The 21,217-nt window shown below is 46.3% G+C and overlaps 1 pseudogene; it reads right to left on the minus strand.

The window, feature by feature from the left end:
- Positions 1-3,422: 3,422 nt before the first annotated feature.
- Positions 3,423-3,827, minus strand: LOC117693790 (large ribosomal subunit protein eL31 pseudogene; annotated as a pseudogene).
- Positions 3,828-21,217: the final 17,390 nt, after the last annotated feature.

Below are 21,217 nucleotides of genomic sequence, written 5' to 3' on the forward strand. Positions count from 1 at the left end.
ATGACACTTGGCTTCCAGGTCCACTTGTGCCAATGATGAGGCCTGAGAGAGTGGCATTCTGACCCCTTGGTGGGGCTGATAGTGACAGGAAGGAGGCAGTGAACACACATTGCAGGAAACACATATGCATTGTTGAGAACAATGTTTGGAGAGTTCAAGTACCCTGGGGCCATACAAAGAATCTGAAATATCCCTCGGGTCTAGAGTCAGCTGCAAACACCTGAACCAATTCACCTTCATGAAACTATAGTGAGTTGAAGTCACTATAGTAGGGTATATGGACATCCTGTATGGACATCTTGGCTTGAATAAATTCTTACTATAGGATTCGATGGTTAATCTTAATCTTCAACTTGTTGGTTAGCTCAAGAGAGAGAGAGGCACCTAGTAGATTAGTCAGTCACACATTGGAGAGCATTTTGAGAGGGTTAACAAAGAGGGGGGTACCCTGGCTGTGGGCAGCACCATCCCCTAGGCTACTGTCTTTGATAGAATAAAATGATAAAAACCAGAAAACCAACCAAATCAGAAATGCTTTCTCTCTCTGCTCTCTGGCTACTGTGATATAAGCTACTCTGATTTACCTCCTCATCCTGGCTTCTGGAACCATGAACTGAGATGTTTCCTTCTGTAAGTAGTTTTGCTGAGGTATTTTGTTAGAGTGGCTGAAAGTCCCAGAGACTGCTGTGTACACTGCATCATGTTGAATTGTACCCCTGGCCTTCACCTACAAGTTGCCACCCCTCAGCTGTGACAACCAAAATATCCCCAGATAGGATTGGGTGTCCTGTGGGCTAATATCATCTCCTGCTATGTTAGAAACTGTGGGTTCAATTGAACGTGCTTGTGGGGATAAAGGGGCTCCTCTGTTTCTGAAGCAAACAACAAGGAGTGGATCGTATGAGTCAGAGTTTTGTTTGTGTTGATAATACCATGAGATTTCAGAAGAATCATTCTTGGGCTCAAGTTCTCTCTGAGACAGATCTATTCCCTAAAGGCTGAAGTGTCAATATGTTTTGGCAGAGCTAGTCTGAGCTATAAAGTAAAGCTGATTTGGTAAGCTCAGCATTGTGTGTGTGTGTGTGTGTGTGTGTGTGTGTGTGTATGCTTGCACACATGCACAGGAACTTGTGACTTGTTACTGCCAAACACAGACACAGTAGCTTCTCAATAAGTCTTTCCTGAATGGATTATTTTGAAAACAAATCTCTAACAATACTGCATTGAGGAAAGACTAAATCTATGTGTCATTGACACAGTGAACTTGATTTATTTAAAAGAGCTTTGGCTTCTGCTAAACTGTTAGAGGAATGGAGGTGGCCGCCTCTATATAAATGGGGGGGGGGAGGCTGTGCAGGCGCAAAAGCTACTTCTGCCAGAGGACCTAATTGAAGACTGCCTGAGAGATCAAAGATTGCGGATGCAGACAATGCCAGCCAATTGGGAACTGCTGCTTATAAGAGGTGCTTCTGGGGACCAATGGGATGCAGGTAGAGGATTAAAGGCTGCCCCCCTGAGGACTATTAAACAAGTTTGGGACAGCATTCATACGAGCTTGCTGCAGCGTTCTCACCTGTGCAATTAATTCCATGCCACCTCATCTCCAACCCCCAAGGACAAGTAGGGTAGGGCAGTGGGCAGTCCAGGGCACAGGCAATATCTGGAACCCAATGTGGGGCTTGAACTCATGACCCTGAGCCAAAATCTAAGAGTCTAATCTAAGAAGTAGAGGAAATTGCTGAACAAAGGCCATCCTCTCTCTCTATTGGTCAACACAGCAGATATAGTTACAAAAAGGAATTAGGAGCTTTTGCATTAATCTTTGCCAGGAGTCTCACAGAGAAATTGTTTTTCTGCTCCTACTGACTCAGAACGGCACACAAAGCAATAATTGTGTATCATTCTGTATCCATGTGCTGTTTCCAACATACTGGGGCATGGGTTCCTTTAATACCTCCCTGCTTTTAGTGCATGTTCTTAGACCTGGTACACACACACACACACACACACACACACACACACACACACACACGGGGGTGGGGTTGGGAGGGGAGACAAAAGGAAGCCAGCGAGGACATCTGTGGCATTGATCCGATCCCACCAAAGCTGTCTCACAGCTCAGCCATCAAATGGTCACAAGGCCAAATGTTTTGAATTTGTGGCCTTGTGGGCAGTGAGATTCAAACATGGATTCTGTCATCCATTTGGCTTAATTGGGTAACTAGCCCAGAGCCTCCAGTTCTTAATGTCCCTTGTAAAGGGTCCTTTAAGAAAAAGGGTCAATATCCCCTGCACCCTTGCCTGGACTGTTTAAATCAGTGTAGGCCATAGCTGCTTCACAATGTCTTGCCTTCTAACATTTTCCCCTCGTGCAATGCTGCCAAACAGATGAAGGAGGGTCACGTTTGAAAAGCCTGACATTAGGACCTCTGAATACGAGAGTCCGGGTCTATTCTGCAAGGCCGTGATGCAGTCATAAGCTTTCCATTCCAAGCTAAAAAGAGAAATAAAATACAAATTTAAAAAAATGTAGCTTCTGAATACATTGAGGAGGGGGCCCCAATGAAGGAATCATGTGACCAGAAGAGGGGTACCACACAAGGCTGTGCTTCAGAACGTTGCAAGAGGACATACTTTTCAAAGACACACAGACGGAGACTGAGGCTGACAAAAGCAAGGAAGCCAATCTGGTATGAGCCAGAGCTGCTTCATAAAACCAACTGGTTCTAAGAAAACATTTATTTACTTTTATTTTTATGTGTATGGATGTTTTGCCTGCCTGTACCTGTGTATACCAAATGCACACAGTACCTGTGGAGGCCAGAAGAGGGCATCTTGCCCCTGGAATTGGAGTCACAGTCACAGAGTTGTGAGTCTCTGTGTGCATGCTAGGAACAGAACCCCATCCTGATCCATTTCTCCAGCCCCAGGGTTCGTTTTCCACCACACACACACACCCTCGGGCACCCCACATACTCTAGCTCTCCTGTACATGGTATTCAGTTTGCTCAGCTCAGCCAGCAGGTTACACTTGTCAGAAACACAGGAAGTCCTCCACTTCCCTCCAGACTAGAGAATGAGGAACAGGCTAGCTGTGGAGCCCTCAGTGATGCACCAGCTTCTGCGAAACAGATGACAAGAGGCATCTTTTCTAACTTCAGTGATCAGAGAGCTCCTTGGTAGTCTGAAATCAGCCATCATGGGAATATTTACACAACAGAGAGTAGCAACTGCTGATAGCACCCTCCACAGAAACTGATGCAGCTGGCTGGGTTTTTTGTTTTGTTTTGTTTTCTGTTTTTTGGTTTTTTTTGTTTGTTTGTTGGTTGGTTGGTTGGTTGGTTGGTTGGTTGGTTGGTTGGTTTGGGGTTTTTGTTTTGTTTTGTTTTGCAGTTCTGCAACTTTATTTGACATTCAACGGGTTAGTTCTCATCCACGTTGACTGTCTATAGATTTTTGAATGTGGTAACAGGCAAGTGAGTTACCAGTGTGTAGAGCTATTTTGGTGAATCTTCATGCTCACTATGTTTTCTGGACAAACATACTCGAATGAGATACGGAACATTCCTTATTCCCTTGGCCCGAACGGCTTTATTGAACCTGGCGTCAATGCGCACATCTGGAGTCCCCATTTCCATCATGGCAAACTTCCGAATTTCTTTGAGTGCCCGAGGAGCACACTTCTTGAAGCCCACTCCACGGATGTGCTTGTGAATGTTGGTGGTGTATTCTCATTCTACCACTTCACTGATGGCAGAACAGCCCTTCTTCTTCTCGCCACCCTTCTTTGCAGGAGCCATTCTGCCCGGCCCAAGTTGAAAAGAAAGGGCACGAGAGATTGTCCTGATGGGGCTGTTGAACCGCAGCCAGCATATTCCTGGGCATCGTAACCATTTAGTGGCACCAAGTGGGAAATTGAGGTCTGGGTTTCGCTATGGTTGGATTATCATTTATGGTCTCCGAACCTCCTGCTGAACTGTGATGCTCCTTATGAGCTAGTCAGAGGTAGGGTGAGGAGCCGATTAGCTCCTCACTCTCAAGAACGGATTCACCGACACCGTGGGACACATCTACAACACTAGCATTTGTGAGTCTGAGGGTGGAAAATTATGAGTTTGAGGCCAGCCTGGGCGACACAGCAAGTTCAAGGCTGTCCTAGGCTTTAAAAAAATTTTGTTCTGCTCTTAGTGGATTTGTGAGCTAATGAATTATCTCAAGAGTGTGTGTGTGCCTTCAAAGCACTTGAGCTAGGTCACCTGCATGCCCTGCATTGATTTTTTTCAAGCATGCCCCCACACCAGTTCATTTCCGTTCTTTTTTCTTCCTCTCTCTCTCTCTCTCTCTCTCTCTCTCTCTCTCTCTCTCTCTCTCTCATCTCACTCCGATAAGCCACATAAACTGTATTCCCCTCCACCTCTTGCCGACTAAACTTCCTTTGCAATGTAGTAAACTCAGCCAACAGACACACTCGGGTGGTGGAGAGGGTGTTCCACCGTGGTGATTTTGTTGTCCCAAGAGCCTAGGCAAAGGAAGGCAGAGGTGGAGAAAACAAATCCACATTTCTGGTAGAAGGGACACAGTGGAATCAACCTGCCACCTGGTGGCTGACTGGTCCCTCAGCAAACTGTTCTCAGAGGGATTAACTAACATATACCGCTTGGGTATTAGGTTCTCCTGACTTCCAGCCTTGGTCTTGGGGAGTCCGTGTTGACTAGCCTTTGTAATGCAACCATTATGGACCTCTCTGTCTACAAGTCCACTGGGCAGATGCTGGGCGACTGGGAAATGAGCTTGACTGATAGCTATGAGTGACATTTTGTACACCTCATATCCACCTCTGAGGTGTGTTTATGCCTACATAAGTGAGCACTCATGGGGAGACAATAGTCTCCTATTCCTGAGAGGTCCAGCCCCCTGCTGTCATGAAACCCCCGATGCTAAGGATGAAGGCTGGCATTACCAGAAAGATAGCACTTATGGCAGGCTCCCCTTTGTCACTGGGGCTTCCTCCTCTCTACCTGAGGAACATCTCAGCCTGAGATTCCTGGAATGCCTCCCTATGCTAATGAGGCATCTCTGTACCTTATGACCTTTGACCACCCTGGTTATTCTCACCCCCTTTCCCCAAACTGTGTAAACCTTGGTTCACCCTTAATAAAGTGTATGCATACAAGCCCACACTGAAGAGAGGTGTGCACACAAGCTAAGATTGTTTCAGAGAAGTGTTTCATTGAAGATCATTGGAGAAGGCCTTCACCTAAAAAAGCTGTGACACTAAGATCCTTGGAGAAGTGCCCCCTCTCCCCATTCCCAGCTGGATTGGATTCCTACAGAACTCCACCCGTTCCCAACTCTGCTGCATCCTCCCAGCCTGGTGTGTAGCCATGTCTAGACACTCTGAGAGGAAAAAAGCAGAAGATGCGGAACCACGCCCTGCTCCCCCCACTATTCACTGTCACTCATTTTCAGATCCTGTCCTTGGATCTTCTCAAGTCCCTGATCATCCAGAAACATGAACCCCAGTAGATTTAAGTTTCCTGCCAGCTCTTGATGTAGACCAAGCTGCAGTGAATTTCACTCTCCCATCTTCTGCCCTAGGGTGAACTGTCTTTCTCTGCTGTCCCACAGAGTTACCCTGAGTGGAATTGGCTATGGTAGTAGAGCTAGTTACTTCTACTTCCAATGTATGGAGCAGACCCATCAGTTAAACCATATCAAGAGCAGAGAGAGAGAGAGAGAGAGAGAGAGAGAGAGAGAGAGAGGAAGAAGAAGAAGAAGAAGAAGAAGAAGAAGAAGAAGAAGAGGAGGAGGAGGAGGAGGAGGAGGAGGAGGAGGAGGAGGAGGAGGAGGAGGAGGAGGAGGAGAGGAGAGGAGAGGAGAGGAGAGGAGAGGAGAGGAGAGGAGAGGAGAGGAGAGGAGAGGAGAGGAGAGGAGAGGAGAGGAGAGGAGAGAAGAAACAAATATCTCTTCTCTTAGCAAATTTCAAGTACATAATATAGTGTGGTCAGCTTTAATTAACATGATCCAGGTTAGTCTGCACCATCTTGGTGAAGTGTCTATGATCATGTGGAGGTTTGAATGAGAAAGCCCCCATAGGCTAGGGCATTTTGACATTGGTTCCCTGTTCGTGGCTGTTTGGGGAAGGTTATTGAGAGGTGCAGCCTTGCTGGAGTAAGAACTGGGATGAGTATTGGAGAGCTTCATAGCCCAGCCACACTTTTAGTTTGCTTTGCGTTTGTTTTTGAAGATGTGAGCCACCAGCCTCCTACTCCTGTTCATGAGAAGACTGAAGTTATGTTTTAAGTTTAAATTACTATGCTTAAGAGAGCTATACACAAAAATGCTTCTAACCTGTAAGCCCCACTTTTACTGAAGGACAGATAACTTCCTGGAGTGCTGGGAGCTGTTGATCATGTAAGATAACAAGCCGTGTGTTTTCACTTCTGTAACAAAGGTTGGTTGCGGAAGCTGCAGAGGATGTGCTTGATCACGCTTGCCCCCTACAGGGTGAAGACAGGAATTACATAGCCTTATGGGTTTTGCCTTTATAAGCACCAGATTAACATATGTGGCCACTCTCTGGGAATTTGGGTATAGACCTTTTCAGTGTCCATTGTCCTGGCCAGTATTTGATAAAGCTTGCTTCAAATTTGGCTCAAATAATTGTGCTAGTGGTCTTATTCTTACCTGGTAGGATTAACACTGCAATATTTGCTGGTTGCTGCCTGCCGTATCTCTCTGCCACAATAGACTCTGGTCCCTCTGGAAACGTAACCTAAAATAAACTCTTTCTTCCATAAGTTTCTTTTGACTATGGTGTTTACTGCCTCAATGGAAAAGTAAGTAATATAGTTCATTTAACTTGTTCTTGTAAATAGAGGGTAACAGTGTGTACCTCTGGGATTCCATTTTTGTAATAAAATGTACAATTGTAAATTATGCATTTTAAATGTGAAACATTTCCTATCATTCCTGCTGCCCTCACAGTGCAGGTATATTCTGAATGTTCTAGGATAAGCAGTTGATACAGCGTCTTATGTCTTGCCTTCTGTCTCAAATGCTGAGACACTCACATCTGAGAGTAACTGAGATGCTGTCAGGCCCTACAAGACAGGACAGTGTAAGTGCCGTTGCATAGACATTTTCAGACTGGACTCCTGAGTATTGTTCCAAACTTCAAATAGGCTCATTCAATTTTGTTTAACCTACTCCCTCATGTTTTATTCACTCCCCTATAACACAATTTCTTTTCTCATCTTTCAGTGGATAAAGATGGTCACAGTAATGAAGCTCAGGTTGTCAGGATTGGGAGCAAATGTCCTTACACTGGTAGATGTGTGTGCATGTGTGTGCGTGTGTGCGTGTGTGTGTGCATGTGCATGAGTGTGTGTGTGTGTGTGTGTGTGTGTGTGTGTGTGTGTATGAGAGAGGGGGGTTTCACAAATATTGTAGCTGGCTTTGAACTCACTATGTAGCCAAGAATGACCTGGATCTTCTGATCCTCCTACCTCTACCTCTCGGGCACTAGAAGCACAGGTGTGTATCCATCATGGCTGCTTGAGATGCTGAGGATGGGGCCCCAGGCTTTCTGCCTGCTAGGTAACCATTCTATCAAGTGAGCTATGTCCCAGACTTGCTTTCTTCACATCCTTGACAGAGATTTTCTGATTCATAAAGGCTCATGGAGGCCCTCCATTTTGTGTTCCTGTCTCGTATATTTTAGGTCATTATTTACTTTAGGGTTAGTTAGTATTTGAAATCTGAAATATTTTCATCCCTACCCTTGATGATTAGTGATTAGATTTAAAACTATGTTCAAATTTCGAGAAGCCCCTGTTAAAATTTCTAAGGGATTCCTCTGTAAGAAGGTCTTTTGCCTTGAAGTTGGAAAAGGAGAAGGGCCTTTTCCTTCTAGGATGTTGGTGGAGTAGGAAGGTCAGCTGGGTGCCTTCTCTGCCTCTCTGAGCTAGCAGGCTTTCACCACAGAATCTGGCTCCTGAGTCTTCGTTGCTATTTTTCGTTGGGATTTTTTTTTTTTTTTTAAACAACAGTTTCACAGAAGTACAAGGTGTCTTTAAAGCAGGGTTTTTTCCTCTTCTGGAACCTCAGCTTATGTTGCTATGAAGGAGGAGAGATGAGTCAGGGGCAAAGAGAGGAGCCGTGGGCATCTAGTCTGCTGGGATGAGAAGTGTGGCGTTGTGTGGGACAGAGAAAGAGGCATCTTCATGGCTGGTGTGCAGTGCTGTCAGTGCAGATGACGCCCTGGAATTCTGAGACTTGGTGCATCTGGGACCAGCATTCCTGGGGCATATATTTCGTTTGGATTTAGGTGTGGTTCTGTATTAAGTTTTCTCTGGACCAGATGTGTGGGAAAACACTGCTGATTAAGGTCGAAGTCTACCATGACTAGGTAGCCTCTGGGCTGGGCACAATATGGAGGACTCCCTTTGTTAGCTGGGCTTTTCTTTCTCTGATTGGAGAATTCTAAGACCTCACACACACCTGTACCTGAGGAATGTCACTTAGCCTTAGTTAAGTACATGATCAATTTCCTTTTTCCTGATAAAACCTGTTCGGCTAGCACCTGAGATTCCTGAAAAGCTTCCCCATGCTAATGAGTCATTTTGATGCCCTAAGCCCTCAGCCAATAACTTTTGCCCAGACTGGATGTCCCTACCCTCAGTCCCTCAAAACTTTATAAGCCTTGAATTGCCCTATGTAAAATTGATCTGCCTCCTGATAACTGGTCCCGGCGTGGTTATTTACCATATGTACTCACAGAGCTTCCTAACCCCCTGCTTGTCATCTCTGCTCCCACTGTCCATGGTCTGTCTCAGCCAACAATCCATGAGCGGGGGGGGGGGGGGAGACCCACACAGATGTTGAATCATCAGCCTGGAAATAGATGACCAATATTTGTCTTCCCCATCCAAGAAACACCAGGATGAAGGAACAATATCAGGAGAAGACAAAACGCCTCCTTAAAATGTTGTGTGTGTGAGTGTACAGCACAAAAGAGGGAGAACTTTCTAGATTCTGAAGACCAATGTCAAGCTCTGACCCTCCCTGCTCCCTGGGATCATGGACTGATTTGATGCCGTGAGGGCAAATGGATCAGAGGTGACAGCCATGGAGTTCAGAAGCCCGTGAGGAGGAATGGAGATGATGACTCTCCAGGATCAGTCTTGGGGAGACAGATCAACTTTATTGGGTGACTCAAGGGTTATACAGTTTTGGGGGGAAGTGGGTAGAAATATCCAGGGCGAGAAAAGGTCATTGGCTGAAGGCTAAAGTACTGAAATGCCTCATTAGCATGGGGAGGCATTCCAGAAATCTCAGGTAGTTGCTGAATGGGTTTCTTATTTGGGGGAGAGGGGTTATGGACCTGTAATTTCCTAAGGGCTACTCAATGTTCCTTAGGTAGGCAGTGAGGGGCCAGGGATCCCCCAGGTAGAGAAAAAGGAAGCCATGCTGACCAAGGGAGTCCTCCATCCTGCACCAAGCTCAGGGCTTTCCTGTAATGTCAGATAATGGCAGGGTTTTCTGACACCAAGCTAGACATAAATTTCTTCAGTGAAGGTACATATAGGAGGGTCTAGATGAGGCTCCACCACCTTTCAGCAGGATGTGGCACCTGAGATGAAGAATTGTCCGTTCTGTTGTTGTGCGCACTGAGATGACCTCAGTTCAGAGCCATGCACCCTATCAAGATGGCGAGCTAGTGTGTTTGTGTCAAATACTCCAATCATGACTGGCTAATATTTGTCTGACTGAAAGTGTCCAGTCAGCAAAGCACTGAGAGTTGCCTGTATGTAAAGCCTCTTGTCCCCAAGGCTGAAGACCTGAGTTAATCCCTGGGACCCATGTGGTATATGGAGAGAACCAGCTCCTGCAAGTCTTCTTTTGACTTCCAATATGCACTGGGGCATGTATACACAATAAGTAAATGTAATGAAAAGGAAACACACACTGAGCAGCTATGATTGCCCTGTCCTTGCGAGTCAGAAAGAATGGCAGGCCTAGGAAGACATTGCACAGGTAAGAAGCAAGTTGACACTGTCTGCCTAGGGGGCATGCTTCCCCTTCTTATTCTATGAGGGGAAGAAAGGAGCTGAGGGAAGTGAATGCTGAAATCCACACCAGAGAAAACCCCTCCCAAGCAGGGGTGAGGAAACATCTCCGGAGCAGAGGGCACTCAGAGCTTAGAGCAGGCTTTGTTCTCTCTTCCTCGGCGCTTGAGCCACGACGCAAAGTGGCTCTGCTTCTACTTGAACATCCATAAGAACCAGTCTTGACCTCGTGCTGGAGCACAGAGAACCACCATGTACTGGCTGGGTTTGTGTGTCAACTTGACACAAGCTAGAGCCATCAGGGAGGAGGGAGCTTCCCTTGAGGAAATGCCTCCATGAGATCCAGCTATAAGGCATTTTCTCCGTTAGTCATCAACGGGTGAGGGCCTGGCTCATGGTGGGTGGTACCATCCCTGGGCTGGTGGTCTTGAATTCTATAAGAAAGCAGGCTGAGCAAGCCATGGGATGTGGCGTAATCAGGGTTTCTATTCCTGCACAAAACACCATGACCAAGAAGCAAGTTGAAGAGGAAAGGGCTTATTCAGCTTACACTTCCACAATGCTGTTCGTTACCAAAGGAAGTCAGGACTGGAACTCAAGCAGGTCAGGAAGCAGGAGCTGATGCAGAGGCCATGGGGAGATGTTGCTTACTGGCTTGCTTCCCCTGATCACTAATTGAGAAAATGCCTTACAGCTGGATCTCATGGAGGCATTTCCTCAAGGGAGGCTCCTTTCTCTGTGATAACTCCAGCTTGTGACAAGTTGACATGCAAAATCAGCCAGTACAGGAAGCAAACCAGTAAACAGCACCCTTCCACAGTCTCATCAGTTTTTGCCTCTGGGTTCCTGCTCTGTTTGAGTTTCTGTCCTGACTTTCTCCCATGATGGACTATGATCTGAAAGTGTAATCCAAACAAACCGTCTCCTCCCCAACTTGCTTTTTGGTTATGGTGTTTTGTTTTATCAATAGAAACCCTAACTAAGTCACCCAAGGAGGTCAGGTGGCTAGACTTGGAGACACATGTGATTAGGTACTTCTGAGGGCTGGCTACTGGCGTCCTAAGCCAAGAGCACCGGGGATATGTCAGTGAACTGTCAGTACCGAGAGATAGTCAGTACTGCTGCTGGTCGTAGCACAGGACACAATGATTGTCCATCTGCAGGACAGAAAGACTAAGGGGGGGGTGTGACATTAAGGCAGCCCTAGCCCATGACTGGAAAGATGGAAAAGCATGCTCTAAGAGTCAGTGTTGGCCCAGGTGAACCTGAGCGCCAGGCGACAAAGCATCAGCCAGCTGCCCTCATTCCTTCCCGGAGTCTAAGGCACTTAAGAGAGAATGAGTCCCGGCTGTGGCCACCATGCTCCTAAGAATACTGGGCCTGGCTTCCCAAGACCTCTCTTATAAACTGGCCCGCCTCAGAGAAGGAAACTGACTTAATGTGCCTGCCTCTCTGCAGCCCTTACTGACCTGCCTGGACAGCAAGCCTCAGCTGAGAGGTGAAAATTATTTTATTTTTAAGAGTCAGATTAAGTACAGCCACTGACAGAGGTCAGGAAATGTTTCCAGCTCAGAGATGCTCTCTCTCTCTCTCTCTCTCTCTCTCTCTCTCTCTCTCTCTCTCTCTCTCGTTTTTCAAAACAGGGTTTCTCTATGTAGCCCTGGCTGTCCTGGAACTCACTCTGTAGACCAGGCTGGCCTCGAACTCAGAAATCCACCTGCCTCTGCCTCCCAAGTGGAATTAAAGGCACTCGGCCCCATTTTCCTTTTTGAGGTGCTCCCAGTGGTTCACGCTGATATCCCAGGACTTCTCCTGCTCTCATCAGGGGATGATGAAGTTGAGCCCTTTCCTCAAGCTCTCCTAAGTCCCTCAGTTAGGATGGGCTTGTGTTCTGTCACCAGGTGTTCACAGAAGAATGGAAATAAACACTGAGATTGTTTACTGACATTTCTGCAAAAGGAGGTTGTCAGAGTCCCTGTTCTGTTGCTGTGAAGACACACCATGACCCAGGCAACTTATACTAGAAGCATTTAATTGGGGGGTTGCTTACAGCTTCTGAGGGTGAGTCTGACCATCATGGCAGACATGGCACCAGGCAGGCTGGCATGGCAATGGAGCAATAGAGCTTATATCTTGTTAGCAAGATGGGGGCAGAGAGAGAGAGAGAGAGAGAGAGAGAGAGAGAGAGAGAGAAGAACGAACAAGGCTGGACCCGGTGTGGCTTTTGAAACCTTGAAGTCTATCCTAGTGACACAACTCTTCCAACAAGGCCACACCTCCTAATCCTTCCTAAATAGTTGACCAACTAGGGACCAAACATCCAAATATATTAGTCTCTGGAGCTCTTTCTCATTCAAACCACCACAGAGGTCTTTTCACACTGAGAAATGGTTGAAGGGATTAGCAAACAGTCATAGTATATGGGCAGAGTAACCTGTTCAAACTTTTCTAAAGATAGGCACTTCTTCTTCTTCTTCTTCTTCTTCTTCTTCTTCTTCTTCTTCTTCTTCTTCTTCTTCTTCTTCTTCTCCTTCTCCTTCTCCTTCTCCTTCTCCTTCTCCTTCTCCTTCTCCTTCTCCTTCTCCTTCTCCTTCTCCTTCTCCTTCTCCTTCTCCTTCTCCTTCTCCTTCTCCTCCTCCTCCTCCTCCTCCTCCTCCTCCTCCTCCTCCTCCTCCCCATCCTCTTCCTCCTCTTCCTCTTCTTCCACTCCTCCATATCCTCTTCCTCCTTCTCCCCCCTCCTTCTCCTTTCCCCCCTCTTTTTCCTCCTCCATATACTCCACCTTCAAAATTCAGGGAAAGTCAGAGGTTCTTACTTGTGTGATATATACATGTTTTCAGCTTGTCAACAGAGACAGACAGATCATCATTTTTACTGGAGACATTTCACTTCCCTTGTTTTATTTTTCCAAATCCTTGATGGCAAACATTCAATCTGGTTGCACCACTTGACTTGTGTTCGAGTCCAGGTTTATGACATGGTAATAACAGCAGAAACTCTCCACATGCTCTGCTTTCAAACAGCAGCCCATGGGCCCAGGAAGATGCATCAGACAGGAAAGTCTTCACTGTTCAAACATGAGGACCTGAGTTTGGGGTCCCAGAATCCATGTAAGAAGCTGAACCTAGCAGTAATTCCAGCACTGGGGGGCTTGCTGGTTGGCTAGTCTAACCAAATAAGTGAGATCCAGGTTCAGTGAAAGGCACTAAAAAACTAAGGTTGGAGGGCAGAGGTCGGAGAGATGGCTCCTTTGTTAACAGTGCTTGCTGCTCTTCCTGACGACCAGAGTTCAGGTCACAGCACTCACATCCAATGAGCTCACAGTTGCCTGTATCTCCAGCTCCAGGGGATCCAATGCCGTTTTCTGGCTTCCATGGGTCTCTACACATACTTGGTAAACACACACACACACACACACACACACACACACACACACACCCTACCAAGCCTGATGACCTAAGTTTGATCCCTAGTACCTACAGTAAATAGAGAGAACAAATTCCCAGACATTGTCTTCTGACCTCTGCATGTTTACCCACACAAATAGTTAAATACTAAAAATAAGAGAGGTAAAGTAGAGGGAGATAGGATATTCATATATACAAAAACATATATACCAGTTCACACACTAGTATATAATACAAGAATGACAGAGAGAGAGAGACACACACACAGAGAGACAGAGAGACAGAGAAACAGAGGGACAGAGAGAAGAGGAGAAGGAGGAGGAGGAGGAGGAGGGGGAGGAGGAGAAGAAGAAGAAGAAGAGGAAGAGGAAGAGGAAGAGGAAGAGGAAGAAGAAGAAGAAGAAGAAGAAGAAGAAGAAGAAGAAGAAGAAGAAGAAGAAGAAGAAGAAGAAGAAGAAGAAGAGGGGCAAACATCATTTCACCAAACTCAGACATTGAATTGAACTTGGGCAACTTAAACTGAGAAATGGAAATATTTTAATCCATATATCTGAAGAATTCAAGACACAACAAAAGATTTTCTAGAAGTGTGTTTATATGTTTTATTATCAGAAACAAAATGTGAAATTTTATAACATTTGCAACAAAATTGTACTGAGGTATAACAAGACACAAATAAAATTGTAAAGTCTATTACCAATGCAGGTTGGTGCTCATGGAGGGGGAACCTCTTTTCTGAGGAGAAGAGGGGGAGTGAGGGGAGGGTTGAGAGGGTTGAGAGGGGGGCTTCAATCAGGATGTAAAGTGAATTAAAAAAAAAAAACCTTTTTCTTTACAAATGAAAAGTGTATTGCTTTGGGACTTCAGGATGACTGAGCAGGTAAGGGTTCTTGTCAGCTCACTTTGCAATCCTGAAAACCTGAGTTCTAAGGCAGAGACCCGCCCAGCTTCCTGGAAGAGGCTCAGATCACCTGGGCTACCTGGAAGAGACATTCTCCAACCTGCTGAGCTGCCTGCAGGCTGTGCAGTGTGCTCCAGGTTCCCAGCTTCTGTGAGCTGTCTCCCATGCTGGGGTGAGCTTCAGTGATGAAGCTGTCTTTCAGTCAGCCTTGCTCCTGTAAGTCACCTCTCACCCATATTCCTTTCCTGTAAGTGATCCCCCCCCAAAAAGCTCACTCATCAGGTTAGACTTCAGAGATGCCCATAACTTAGTTTTGTCTTTAGTTCCCTATCTGGGGTGAGTAGATGGTTGTTCATGCCTCCGAAGGAATAGTGTCACACAACAGATAAATTCTCAGGAAATCACTTAGAGGAACTTATTAACAGGCAGATTTCAAAATGCCTGATTCAAGCCTGGGTCCTTAAGAGATAAGGAAGAAGGGAGGGGGATCCTTAAAGTCATAACCATCCTCATTCGTTCTGCTCGAGAAACGTTTTGCAGCTGCGCACTTGATTTGCCTCCAGCCCTTTCATCCCCAGCAGAAGGTGTGCAGGAGCCATGTCTCTCTGTACCAGCAAACTCAGAGATGTTACGACGAGTGCCCCTCGGCTGTAGTTCACGCACGTCATTAACACGGCTTTCAGCTCCACTTGCTGAATCCACGATTCCCGTTGCAGCGCTTCATGAGAAAGAAATGAGCATGGTAAGGGCTTGCTTCCTTCAGAGTAAGATATTGAAAACCAGCCTATGACGATGTGAATACGGACTTTACGGAAAGTGGCAACTCCCCATTTTTTTTTTTAACGCAGCGAGAGATCTAAGGAATGATTCTGGCATCTGGAAAGGAGCCTTCTGGACTCGAAGCAGAGTTGGTACACTCACTCTTCCCATTAACTAGCATCAGCCACGAGGTCTAGAAAGGCAGAGGCAGACATTATGTCATCAGCTTGTTGCTGGAGAAACCAAACAGCAATGGGTTGTGTTTTTTCTTGTCCTGACTCATCTGACTCCACATGACAGCTGCCAGCTTAACTTCTTCATTGAGCCCCCCCAAAAACATCTCAAGTGGGTAAAGAAACAAATAACAGTTCAAACTTAATGTATCCAGAATGAAAGTTATTTTGTGTATGTATATATTTGGGGGCGGTACCCACGTGAAGGCCCATGTATGCAAATGTGGATGAACACTTCTGGTGGTGTTCCTCAGGAAACTGTACTGTCTGTCATTGAGATGGGGTTTCTTATTAACCTGGAGCTCACCAAGTAGGCTGGTAGCTGTCCACTCAGTTCTAGGGATCCTCCTATCTCTACCCAAGTTCTGGGATTATAAAAGTACACCATCACTCCTAGCTACATACATACATACATACATACATACATACATACATATATACATACACATACATACATATACATACATATATACATATATATGTGTGTATACATTATATATGTATACATGTATATATGTATGCATGGGTATATATATGTGTATATGTATATATGTGTATATGTATATGTGTGTGTGTTAGTTTTTCTTGCTTGTGTGTGTACAGCCTACATTCCTGCAGTGCCCGAGAAGGCATTGGCTTCCCTGGAACTGGAATTACTGGTGATGACAAGCTGCTGCATGGGCCGGTACTCAGAACCACACCCAAGTCCACTGCAAGAGCATCAGATGCTAGCTGTCTCCTTAGCCCCACTTCTGGCTTTTTTATGTGGGTCCTGGGGATCAAATTCAAGCTTATGAGGCAAGCACTTTATTGACTGAGCTATCTCCCCAGACCCCCAAAATAAATGTTTCTGTTTTAATCTTCATTCTGATGTCTCTGTCTCAGTTTTCTCCTTTGTTGTGTGAGACCAAGGCCAGAACAAATACCTCACAGGTTGGAATAAGACCAACACAGAGAACATACCTTACTGGTTGGGAGTTCTGTTTGTAATTGAAACAGTTTTCTTGGTGCTAAAATCTAGCTAAGAGATAAGTCCTTGTGTCCTGTGTCAAGTCCCTGATAATTAAGGCCTCTATTTGCAATCAGGAGTAAGTTCCTGGTCAGATGCAGACTGCTTGCAACCCCCAGTCACTGATGTGTATCTTTGTCTTTGTGACCGCTTGTAACCTCATTCCTTTGATACACATCCTCGCCTTTGTTCTTCCCCTTGTCATTGTATCCATTTAACAATGAATAATTGGCAACCTTCTCACCCTGTGTGAGCACCTTATCTCCCCTATAAAAAGAATTTCAAGAAGCTCCACCCTTCCACACACACACACACACACACACACACACACACACACACACACATCTAGGAAGACAGCCCCGCCCGGCCAGCCTAGACTGCCTTCAAATACAGCTTGCTTGAATTTGGATGTAGACTTTTTTTTTTTTTTTTCCAATTCCAGGATTAACAGTTATTTTTATTCTGCACTCTGGGTCACCTCTTGAATATGTTGCTTGAGTGTAAGTCCTTGTTTCAGACGCTGTATTTGAAGAAAACAGTTGAGATGAAAAGGAAGTTCTCTCTTCCTCCTTCTTCTTCCTCCTCTTCATCCTCCTCCTCCTCCTCTTCCTCTTCTTCCTCATACGCTACCACATTGTTTTTTTAGTTTTATTCTGAGACAGATCAGGTAGCCCAGATTGGCTTCAAACTTATGAAATGGCCAAGGATAACCTTGAACTTCTGGCCCTTGTGCCTTGACTTCTCAAGCGCTGGGATTACAAGTGTGCTGTACCATCCTGGCTTTACGTATGTGAGGTCTCAAGAAAAAGACCACTGAAATGGTTGTGGCATGATCTGGGGAGAAGGTTTTTATTTTAGATAAGAGAGAGAGAACAGATATCTGAAAGAGTCCAGATACAACAGAAAGAAAGACTGGACACAGCCAGTGTTGGGATTCAGACCCAGGATAAGTGGCTGAAGTCATATCTAACATACCAGAGCAGACTGGGCCTCCGGGTTTTCCCAGCATCCCTCTGTCCCTCCCTGTTTCAGGGAATAGCTGGTATACTCTGCCCTTTGCCCTAAACTTTCTAGCTGAAGGGCTGGGCTTCCTCTTCCCAGAGTCTCTTTCCTATGTAATCCAGACATTTTGCACTCTCCCTCTTCTCTCTCTCTCTCTCTCTCTCTCTCTCTCTCTCTCTCTCTCTCTCCTTTCTATCTCTCTGAATTTTTTTCTCCCCATGGATGCACTCGCTCTTTCTCTTTTTCTTTTCCCCCTTTCCCTCTGTCTCTCTCCCCATGGCTTCATTCCTTGGGATCAGTGAACCTGCCCAAGAGTAGTTTCCCAATAAATTTGCCTTTATATCCTGTAATCTGGCTTGAATTGAATTAGCTCATGGCGGAGAATAAATTATCATCTGGAGACATAACCCCGGGGAGGGGGAGGGGGGGGTGCAGAGGGAGTTGGGTTCAAAAACACTTGACCTAAGGCTTCCCCACCCAACCCCCCACTCCTCACTGTACGGCCCAGGCTTATGGGCAGGATGATGCACAGCTGAGCCTTCAGGTTCTGGCAAAGCCTGGGAGAGTGGGTGCCACCAGATCTAAAACCAAAAACTTTATCCAAATTGGTATGAATCCTAACATCGGGGGCTGGGGGAGTGGGAATGGCAGAGAACAGCAAGAGGGAGAGTGGTGAGAGGGTGAGGGAGGGGAGAATAGAGAACAAATGGGTGTCTGGGAGGAGGAGAGCCTGTGAACCGCATGGCCTGCGGCCTGCGAGCAGTGTAGTGTGGGAGATGAGAAGACACGGATGTTAGGATGCTAGCCTGCGCATTGCATGCTTTGTATGTATGAAGAGGAGCTGAAGGAGCCTGGAGGCCAGGATGGGCTTTGACATGCAGTAACAGGTATATGACAACGGAGAGCCATATGTCCCTTCTGCCAGAGGCAAGGGAAATGACTCCTTTGGAAGACAGGAACTGGCTCACAAGTTCCTGGAGGAATACTGGCTTTTATCCAGTTGCTAGAAATCCTATAGCACTGCTCAGGCTGTGGCATGACTGTCATTTCTGGACATATGCACATGTGCAGCACGCAGGATATGGACATATCCTGAGTGTTGTGTTTTATAAATAAGAAGCCAGGGATATGTTTGGTAGAGGCATGGCATGGTAGAGGGGGTGCCTCTGTGGGCCCATGCTGAGGCATCCCTTCCCCCTGAGGGACCAGCCACACAAGTAGAGTATAGAATAGAGTTTATTTAGGGCATGGGGAGGGGTTTGTAGGGGTAGGAGAGACACAGAGAGAGGGAGACAGAGAGAGAGAGAGAGAGAGAGAGAGAGAGAGAGAGAGAGGAAGGGTAGGGGAGGGGGAGGGGGAGAGGGAGGGGGAGAGGGAAAGGGAGAGGGAAAGGGAGAGGAAAAGGGAGAGGAAAAGGGAGAGGAAGAGAAAGGAGTAGAGGAATAGAGGAGTACAGGCCAGCCACAGACACGTGGAGAGAGAGGGGGGAAGGGAATGGGGAGAGAAGAGACAGAAGGGGAAGAGGGTAAGAGAGCAAAGGAGGGGGGGGGCAAGCAGCCCCTTTTATAGTGAGTCTGGCAGACCTGCCTGTTGCCAGGTAACTGTGGGGTGGAGCCTAGAAGAAAGGCTAACACTGCGACCTAACAGAACCCAGTGCTTTGTGCGAGCTTGGGAAGCACTCAGCCGCCTTAGCTGCATCTCAGCATGATGTGTTGACAATTCCAAGGAAATTATGTGTGCAGAGTACACACAGCTCAATCAACATTGTTGGAAGGTGACTTTGAGGTCCAGCACTCCGTTTGAGGTCAGGAATGTATCAGAGGAAGCGAATTCCATATCCGCTGCTTTTCAGCTCTGGAACCTCTGCTTGGTGTCTTACTGCCGGTTTAAGTAATTCTGCTTGGATCCCATGCAGGTGGTCGCCACCTACTGAGCCTGGCAGATGAGAGAGAACATGTCATTCTTAAAGCTCTTACTAGGGACAAGAAAAAAAAAGTCTTCAAGATCTAGAGTTGATGCATGCAATGGTTTCTACAGTTCTGGAGTCTGTGGATCTGTCTTCCAGGAGGCTGAGGGTGTGGAGTTGGTGGTAGAATGGCTCCGTGCTTACCAAAGAGTCGGTGTTGGGGTAAAAAGAAACTCCAGTTCCCCAAACTTTAAAAGGCAATTCAGATAATCAGGAATTAGTTCAACCTGGACTAGTATCATTTCTGGTGGTCAGATAAAAGCCAGCATTCCTCAGGAACTTGTGAAACTGATCCCTATCTACCAAAGGAATACTTTTCCTTACCTCTGGCAGAAGGGACACATGGCTACCTGTGGAATCTACTAACTCATGCTGGCCTCTGGGATCCCTCAGTATCACAAGCACCTGGTACACATTTCAAAATCAATGCTAGCATCCTAGACTTTCTCTCCTCCCATACCATAAACTCCCTCTAGCTCATGGGCTTTCAGATCATATACTCTGCCCCTTTTCTTTATATATAATTCTCTCTCTCTCTCTCTCTCTCTCTCTCTCTCTCTCTCTCTCTCTCCTCTCTCCTCTCTCCTTTCTCCTCTCTCTCTCTCCCCCCCACCCCCGCATTGGTGTTTTGCCAGCCTGTATGAGGGAGTCAGATCCCCTGGAACTGGAGTTACAGACACTTGTGAGCTGTCACGTGGGTGCTGGGAATTGAACCTGGATCTTCTGGAAGAGTAGCCAGTGCTCTTAACCGCTGAGCCATCTCTCCAGCCCCCATCCCTACTATTCTTGACTCTCTGCTCTTCTCCTGCTTCTCTCATGGTGTTTTTCTATTGTCTCTCCCTTGCTATTCTTCCTTCTCTTACAGATGGCCCTGGTGATTAACCAGTCTGTTGTCCATGTTCAGACTACTTTTTCTCTCTCTGCTCTGGACTCTTCCAGATACCCTGACTGTTCTCTGTCTCATATCTGTAATAAAATCCATCCCCTTAACCATACTATGGAGCGGTCATCGTCAATTTGTACAGCTGGTGGGTCACACACATCCCTGTGGGCACATGAAGTGATTTTTTAGATTGTTCCCAGTATTTCTGTTGGAAATAAGATGATAACAGATTAAAGAGACTAGTCAACAGAAAGTGGTTTTAAATGTGCAATTCTGCAGAAAAGGGGTGCCAGCTTAGAGAAATGTTGAAAATGGCTGATGTACCTGTTTGGCCCAAGAAAGTGATTTTTTAAAAAAGTAATCCATCCCAACTCAACTGTGAGAAATGTTTGTCCTCCCCCCCCCCTCCCAGCCTGGGACTTGTCTCCTTCTCAAATTTCCCATCCTATTGATTTAGGACGAAGCCTTAGCTAATAAATCATTTAGGACTTGAGATTGTATCATTTTCTGATCATGGGCTTAGTCCTGTAGCAGACTCCTTTAACTTTCCAATCCTCATACTTCTGAGACTAGCAGGGGCAACCACCAGCCTGGGGGAGAGGGTACCTCCCCCCAGTGTCTCCTCCTTACCTGTGACTCTTACCAATGCTAAACATGTCCCATCCGGAAAACGTACAGTAGCAATTCATTTCTTACATTTCCTATGACCCGCCTTTCATTGTTACCTTTGGGAAAGAGTTTACCAATCCTGGACAAGGCCAGGAGGAGAAGCAGTGCTTGGTGGGGGAGGCTGGGGTAGAGAAGGCTTTGGCCAAACACCTTAGTCAGTGTTGGGAAGTATGAAGCCACTCACCCACGCCTGTTAGATGTGTGAGCACAGCAGCTGACTGAGAAAAGGGAACAGCATTCTGCTGCCTGCCTTCCTGAGGTATGACTTGAAAATGATGCTGTAGCCAACTCCCTGGGAGCATCCTGGAGCCTGAGTGA

Source organism: Arvicanthis niloticus, chromosome 21 (assembly GCF_011762505.2).
Source record: "Arvicanthis niloticus isolate mArvNil1 chromosome 21, mArvNil1.pat.X, whole genome shotgun sequence".
NCBI lineage: Eukaryota > Metazoa > Chordata > Mammalia > Rodentia > Muridae > Arvicanthis > Arvicanthis niloticus.